The sequence below is a fragment of the Cryptotermes secundus genome, unplaced genomic scaffold, assembly GCF_002891405.2.
Source record: "Cryptotermes secundus unplaced genomic scaffold, Csec_1.0 scaffold1474, whole genome shotgun sequence".
NCBI lineage: Eukaryota > Metazoa > Arthropoda > Insecta > Blattodea > Kalotermitidae > Cryptotermes > Cryptotermes secundus.
This window is the reverse complement of record NW_019733853.1, coordinates 139,781-148,349: the sequence shown is the minus strand read 5'-3', so window position 1 is coordinate 148,349 and position 8,569 is coordinate 139,781. Positions and strand designations below refer to the sequence as shown.

At 43.4% G+C, this 8,569-nt stretch overlaps 1 protein-coding gene across 1 annotated transcript in view; it reads left to right on the top strand.

Moving 5' to 3' along the window:
- Window positions 1-4,297: 4,297 nt before the first annotated feature.
- Window positions 4,298-8,569, top strand: part of LOC111868337 (short-chain dehydrogenase/reductase family 16C member 6-like) — a 72,070-nt gene continuing 67,798 nt past the window's right edge. Inside the window, exon 1 of the mRNA XM_023858892.2 lies at window positions 4,298-4,392. The gene's annotated coding sequence lies outside the window, so the exon portion shown is untranslated. The remainder of the gene's footprint in view (window positions 4,393-8,569) is intronic.

Sequence of the window (8,569 nt, the reverse complement as noted above, 5' to 3'; positions counted from 1 at the left end):
TGATGATGATGATGAGAAGAAGAAGAAGAAGAAGTTAGGGCTACGCGGTAGCGTAGTGGTTAAGGTACTATGTTACAAGCCAGAAGATCGCGAGTTCAAGTCCCGATGATATTACTGGATTTTTTCAATTGACCTAATCCTTCCGGCCGCACTAGGCCGTGGGGTTTACTCAGCCTCTAACAGAAATCAGTACAAGGAATTAATTAAATAATTTTCCTGGGGAGTGAAGCGCGGCCGGCGCGTAAGGCTGACAACCTTGCCGCCATCTTTGAGCCTATTGTTAAAATAATGTGGGACCCTTAAGGTCTCACAACCCTATGGGCCTTCACGACCTGTTACAGGGATAGCTTTACTTACTTTTTACTTTTTAATAGAAGTTATACCATAAAATCAGGTATAAATTGATTGTCGGATCACGATGCCCAGCCTGTAATACTTAATAATGTCCCTGCATTAAACATGACACCTGAGACTACTTATACTAGAAACATTAATAACAATAACACTATAGCGGAATTTCAGTATCTGGTAAGCTTGGAATTTTGGGATGGTATATTCAGTAATAATAATGTTAATGTTGTTATGTTTAATAATTTTCACAATACATATCTAAGATGTTTTTATGCTTCCTTCCCCAACAAAAGCGAATTAGACACTACAACAACAACCTAATGGGATGCGTCACTCTTTACTGTGTCATTACTTAGTAACGGACGTCTCTTCTGATTAAAGTATTCCGGCTTTCAGCGGAAATGCCACAATATGTATATACAACATTTCCTTATACTTCTACCTCACAAAGAATAAGACATATTAAGAATAAGAAAGTGTACAAGTAAACAGCAGGGTAATTTGGAGAAACAAACAAAAGTGATTTTGAAATATAACTGAGAAAAACTGATTTGATTTCAAACATAACGAGGTCCTTAACCTTCATGTTAGCAGAACAGGCGCATCGAAAAGAAAGACAATGTTCAATTGAGGAACAAACACTACAGACCGAAAAGTGTCTAACCAGCAGCAGGAACACGATGCTTGCTATTTTCATACAGGGAAGGAATAGATTTAAGACTACGATAAACCCGAAAGGAAAGAAATTTATCAAGATGATGTTTCAATTTACATAGATAATACGATAATAATTTGATACCAGTATGTATTTGCGTGCTCAACAGCCCAAACGCCAGTTATATAATAAACACGAGCAAAGAAGGAAACAAAATAACACAAACACAGCAAAACAAAACGTACATCATTTCAACAATAACCATTCAATTGGTGCGGTCGTGCCAACCATGCTGCTTTGAGAGTAAATAAATAAATATACATAAATTAATATTGCGAGCAATTAATGGATCATAATTAAGAAGCAAAAAGCTAAAGCTACCATGTAACAGGCCGTGAAGGTCCGTAGGGTTGTGAGACGTCGAGGCTCCCACATTTTCTCTAGACAATCGGCTCAAAGATGGCAGCAAGGTTGTCAGCCTTGTACGCCGGCCGCCCTTTACCCCAAGGAAGATNTACTCATTGCTGTTGCTGTTAGAGGCTGAGTCGACCCCAGGGTCGTATTGCGGCTGGAAGGACTATGTCAATTGAAAAAATCCACCTCATCGGGAATGGAACCCACGACCTTCCGGCTTGTAGCACAGTGCCTTAACCAACTATGCTACCGCGTGCTCCCAATGAGAAGTGCAAATTATAATATCTGATTAAGGGAAAGTGTTTTGGTTCCAAATATGTCAACTTCCCTGCAGACAGTAATCGCTGATGAAGCGTAAATAGCAGAAGGACAGTTATTAATAGAAATCAGAAATTGAATGGAATTTCTAGACCCCACAAGGAGCCTTAAGTTTAGGACGTGTTCGATGCCAGGTTAACACTTTATGCATAAATTGTAGCGTAATTTGAAGTCAGCATTGCTAGTGTAGTACATTGAAATGCGGTAGGTGTTGGTAAGCAGAAGAGCAAGACGCAATATGTAACCATAATACAGTCAGTCCGCACCCTTACGAAAAATTACATTTGTGGAGGGAATTCGTAAGGCGATATGTTGTAAAAATATGTAAAGCTATCCCTGTAACAGGCCGTGGAGGCCCACAGAGTTGTAAGAAGTAGAGGCTCCCACATTTTCTAGACAATCGGTTCGCAGATGGCGGCGAGGTTGTCAGCCTTACGCGCCGGCGTCCTTTACCCCCCAGAAAAATTGCTAGTACTGTTTCTGTTAGAGGGTGAGTCGATGTCAGGGCCATAGTGGGGCTGAGAGGATTAGGTCAATTTAAAAATCCAATGACCTCATCGGGACTCCAACCCGCGACCTTCCGGCTTGTAGCACAGCGCCCCATCCAACTACGCTACCGCGTGGCCCCCACGATATTCTGTAAAATGCCTCCCGTGTGGAGGCTGGGTCGAATACCTCCACCGTAGTCCTGCGACGCGACGAAAAGGGAAGTCTCACATCTGAGACAGTCAGATATGGTCGCGAGTCCCAAGGGACTCAGACGCCAGAAAGACTGCGCTAGCAAGAGCCAGTAGCATCCAAGTCAAAGTCCAAGTCACATTGCGGCTGACGTAACCGTCAGTCAGTAAGTCTTGATGTCAAGCCCTATCTGGTGCTCATGACCAGATATTTATTACTCTTTGACAGTTATGGTCTTGTTTTTGTAGGGTGCCCTCTCTGACGAGAGGACGGGTCTGTCTTTTGTACATGCTGCTGGCCCTTGCCAGAGCAGTCTTTCTTGAGTCCGAGTCCCTTGGAACTCGCGACCGTATTTTACTGTCTCAGATTTGAGACTTCCATTTTCGTTGCCTCCTATGACTTGCAGGGTCACGGTGGAGGTATTCGACTATCCTCGTGTTCTGTTATATAGTCGCACTTATTGCCTCTAGACTAAGTTTCACGTTGAAGATCCACACCAAAGGTTTTCCGGTGAACATTATTCTCGAGAGCATCAACATGAAGCTAAAGTAGAAATGCATCCACTTTCTCAGGAACGACCTATCGTATAAGATGTTTACGTAAAACACGGAGCATACGCAACACACAGAATCCATAAATGTTGGTAGTGCCAGAGCTCACGCGGCTTCTCTTCAGTGTGGCTAGTGTTCGGTTCTAGGCTAGTTCATCTGAGATTCGTGGTGAAAGAAGTGGCCCTTGGGTAGGCTTCTTACCGAAGTTCTTTTTTTTTTTTCGAGTTTTCCCTGCTAATCACGATTCTACTAGTGCTCCATATTCACGTATGACTGGCCCTGAGGAGAGCAGGCAGCACATTATCACATCTTCAGTCTTCATCCCTTGTCTAGTTGCAGAGAAAGAACTTTTACCAACTTTCACTTGATAAGTTCATGATACTGTAAATAATGGGTTCAGTAGAAGGAAGGATGAATTACCGCCCTGTGTATTTTTACATCTTTCATTTATTTACTTAGATATAGTGTATTTTGCGGATCACAGTGGCCTCCCACTCGAGGCATGGATGTCCGCGTTTTTCTGTGTGAATGTGTTTGTGCTGTGTAGGTAGCGGCCTTGTGATTGGCTGAGTCTGCAAATTTATGAAACTGGGGTGAAACGGCGTTTCTCGGATGCCCTATGCTCCAGAGGGAGCAAGAGACATCACATAATGAGATAAATATGACACTGAATTTCCTCAGTTCATATAGCGTAGAATGTTTAGATCATAGTAACAATAAATCGTAAATTATGTGGAAGTGTGACCTAACTGAAGGCACTATCCCGAAATTTACTTGGAGTGACTGAGTAAAACCACGATAAACCTCAGTCATGGCAGATGGTGTCTCGGTTGAGGTTAGAAAATGTCGCCTTCCGCGTGCAAGTAAGAAGCATTATGCCTGAGCCAGCTTCCTCGGTAGCATGCTCACCTACTTAGCAACAGATAAAGTCCCTGTACTTGGTCAGTTAAGCACTACGCTAAGAAGACGTTATGCGGAAATGGAAGTATAGTTCCACCATTCGGAATTTGGTGGAGGTGAATGGTCAATTTCACGCCCAGGCCCCTTTGTTCCCTGGGAAAGACCCCCCATACCCACTGGCTGGGTAAGTCGCAGAGCTGACCTGGACGGTATGAAGTAGAAAATCAGTTCCTTCCATGGCGGGAAGGGAACCCCGGCCGGTAATCCGTGTCTATGCGTAATGAAGATGTAACAGTAGATATGGATCGGAAATTCATGAACTCAAGGACAATGAAGCTGCGTTACTGTGTCCTGAACAGGAACATTCTCTAGGAGAAAGAAGAGTGAAGGTTACCGCGACGGGTTCGCGGCTCAGGCAAGTCAGTTCGCGCTGGGGAGTACAGCAGTCGAGGTCGTTGCGTGCTCTCGGGACAGAAGAAGTGTGTGTGAATGCATCGCCACAGCTGCAGGAGCCTCGTATGACTGGTGAGTTCGCAGAGACGTGGCGCACACTGAACTCACTGCTCACTTATTCCATCAGGCGTTCGTCACACCAAGTGAACGCATATGCATATATATATATATATATATATATATCTGTCTGTGCATTATATCCTTCTGAAATTACTGAACGCAATTCTACGAAATGTTCTATTGCGAGTCATAAGCTAAAAGCTGTAAGAAATAGTAAATTTGTACAGTTGGTAGAGAGATGGGCTGTGGACTGGAAGGCCGGGCTTCAATTTCCGGCACCAGGCGGGCTCCGGGTCTCACCCAACGTCCTATTCAATTGGTACTGGGGGCTCTCTCCCTGCGGATAAAGCGCCTGGGGCATGAAACGTACCACTGACCTCCATATATTGCCGAGCTCAAGATTGGTGGAGCTATGCCTCCACTCCCGCATGAGTCTTAATGACAGAGTTTTTAATTAATTAAGCGCAGGAACAACTTTACCGTTTATCATTCTGCTGTTTACTTTATACATGAAGGCAAGAGCAGAGTTTTTCAAAGTACTCAGAACTTCATCGTAAAAGTCTTTGCAAGATACTGTGATAGCTTGGGGCCGTGAATGTGCATGAAGAATGGCTGTCCACACACCCCTAGCTCGGCACTTGAAGTGACTGGTTCAAGCAGTTCTGCCCTCTGGGAGTGTTCTCCTGCTGGTTAGGAAACAGCGTGAAAGGGGGTGGGGTAGCGAAAGTTAGTATCTAATTTTTCAAATTGTTTAGGATTCCTAAGAATGTTATTCTTTTAAGATTAACACATGATGTGAGGTTTGCGACTTTCAAGGCGGTGGCTATGAAGATCGCTATTTTCCATAGACGTGACGCCGTACGAACTCTTATACTTTGAAGATGGAGGCAGTATATTTCTCCATACTCTCAGTAAACTTCTATCAGACTAATCGATGTCACATTTCAGAAGACATGTGAAAATATATTTTCAGTTATGCATCGGTAATGGTAACCTTTAGCTTAGGTCGTCTATCCAGAGGGTCCGTCCAGGTCCGACGCTTTGTGTTCATTTTCGTAACAAAGAATTTTTTTACGGTGAGGAGTTGTTAGCCCACGACCAGCCCCCAAGCTGGAGGACCACCCCTTGTCGGCTGCCGGCGACTGCTTATTTAATATATTCCAAGTATAATTAGAATGACCAAGTTGAGGATGAGGTGGTTAGGGCATGTAGCACGAATGGGGGAGATGAGGAATGCATATAGGATATTTGTGGGAAAGCCAGAAGGAAGGAGGCCACTGGGAAGACCAAGGCGTAGGTGGATGGACAATATTAAAATGGATCTTAGAGAGATAGGACAGGATGGTATGGATTGGATTGATCTGCCTCAGGATAGGGACCAATGGAGGGCTCTTGTGAACACGGTAATGAACCTTCGGGTTTCATAAAAATGTTGGTAAATTCTTGAGTAGATGCAGAATTTGCTTCTTCTCAAGAAGGTCTCAGCTCCATAAGTAAGTAAATGGTAATCTTCTTCAGCGATGCCTGGTAGTAAATCTGGTAATGACAATATATCAATACAGAATCTAGTTTACTGTCAGATTTAAATTCTCCTGAACTACGTGAGAAATATGTTGAAATTGGGACAATCACAATGTTAGCACGTTAAAGTGACTCTTTTTGCTACATGTAACACCCTTGGCAGTACTGTGGATACAGAACCCCACAGTTGAGGATATTACACGAAGGAAGAAGAATTTCTAGCCCTGACAAGCGAAGCTCATTTATCGTCAAGTTGAAAACACAAATTCTGCTATCGTAATCGATGCACTGACGATAGAAACTAATTAAAAAGTGTAATTGCAAAACTGATGCTAAATTTCTTCTTTATCTTCTTCTGAAAGCGTTGGTCTTCAATGAATATAAAATTCTGTAAGTGCTATTCGGAGAAGCGGCAGATTCTACTGGGAAACACAGCAAAATACAGGTCTCGCCTGAATCATACTTTCTAAATGCTCAATTCAACAACTTCCCTTCTATATGCCTAACATATGCACTCATTAATCATTTTACGAGAGAACCGATGAAGGTGAATTTGTTCCTGTGCTTAATTGAGCACCACACCATGAAGACGTATGGCGGAATGGAGGCACAGCTCCACCATTGTAGACTAAGGCACTAGACGAAGGTGGTCAGTTTCATACCCCGGCCTATTTACCCTCAGTGCCCACTGGATAGGTGACTTGGTGGGCTCCAGAGGCGTTCTGGACTGTGTGGAGAAGAGAAATATTTCTTGCCCCTGCACAGAATCGAACTCTGGCCGTCGAACCTGTAGCCCGTAGCTATACCGACTGAGCTATCCCGGCTCACAAGAAAACTGGCGAAGTCTTATTTAATCTGCAAGTAAAGTAAATGTTGTGCTGTAGGAAAACGAGCCGAACTGTACCTCGCTCGAATGCCACTGCTGTAGCCTGCAAATACCAAATGTTATCGAATCTAACGAGTATTTTCGTAGGCGAGAGGTACGGGGAGATGGGCGGAGAGGAAGGCACGGTTCCTGCATTATCCGCTCGTTTTTTACGCTCCGTGCACAGATACACATCTGCAACCGTTACGTATTTTCTCGAACTGGAGGGGAACTTGTGAGGAAATTGTGGCTGTCCTCAAATCGTGTCTTGTGGGCATTCTAGATTGCTGAGTCCGTCCATCGGGAGTTAGGCAGTTTCTCCAGGAGAATGCCAGGATAATGTGGCAATTACATTATAAACGCGACTTGCATATTCCTTCCAAACCATTCTTCACTAATCATCCAGACATTCCACGCTATGTACTCTTGGCTATTGAAAGCATCGTTGAGTAAGTCGTGAATATACTACAATACTATTTCTTCTGGGCCACGGGCAATGCAAGAAGACAGAAACTGCACCGAGCAAATTCGTTTTTAATATCACTGCCGTGTTCACACAAGCCCGAAAATGGACTCAGTTCTGAGCTACTTCCATGTAATTCACGCTCTCATAACCTGCTTTTAAGATCCATTTTAATATTATCTCCCATGTACGCCCAGATCTTATATGCATGATCTTCACATGCGTGTTTCATGTTCCGCCCATCTCGCTGCCCTTATCTTGATTATCCTAAGAGCATTTAAAAATGCTTTTCGACTTACTGCGTTATTTTGAATCAACGCTATTCCTGTTGCTTTGAAATGCTCTCGTCAATACATTGTTCCCTAAGGCTCAGTCGGAAGGGCAAATGTCAAATTTCTGCGAAGTTAAGGTTGCTGACGTCTCGTAGTTCATCTTCTTCTCCATCTTGTGCCGTTACATTTCTCTATACATGAACGAATATCAACGTCCATCAAATGTAACAAGTTTAAGAGGAAAATATAAAAGTTAGCCTTTACGTGTTTCGGCCGCTTCTGGTAATCATCAGAAGGCGCACTATAAAGATGTACTTTACATATGCGTTTGAGCATAATTTGTCATAAGGGGATTTATACAAGCATTCGAAATCGAGACTCAGATGTTGATGCAAATGAAATTAGCTCTGTCCCACTCACTCAATCATGGAACTGAGCCCTTCTTGAGAAGCCGCCAATTTCGCAGCTACTCAAGAATTTCCCAGCATTTTATGGAACCAGAAGATTCATTACCGTGTTCACAGGAGCCTTTCACTGGTCCCTAACCTCAGATAGATCAATCCAGTCCGTACCACACCATCCTCTCTAAGATCCATTTTAATATTGTCCATCCATCTACATCTTCGTCTTCCAAGTGGTCTCTTTCTATCTGGCTTTCCCATCAATATCCTACATGCATTCCCCTTCGCCTCCATTTGTGCTATATGACCTGCCCATCTCATCCTCCTTGACTTGATCATTCTAATTATACTTGGAGAAGAGTACAAGTTATGAAGCTCCTCATTATGCAGTTTTCTCCAACCTCCTGTCACTTCATCCCTCTTCGGTCCAAATATTCTCCTCAACACCCTCAGTCTATGTCCCTCCCTTAATGTCAGAGACCGAGTTTCACACCCATACAGAACCACAGGCAAAATTATAGTTTTGTATATTCTAATTTTTATGTTCTTGGACAACAGACGAGAAGACAAAAGGTTTTGGACTGAATGGTAGCAAGCATTACCCGAGTTCAGTCTCCTCTTAATTTCCTCCTGAATCAGGTTTCGATCTGTTACCGTTGTTCCCAAA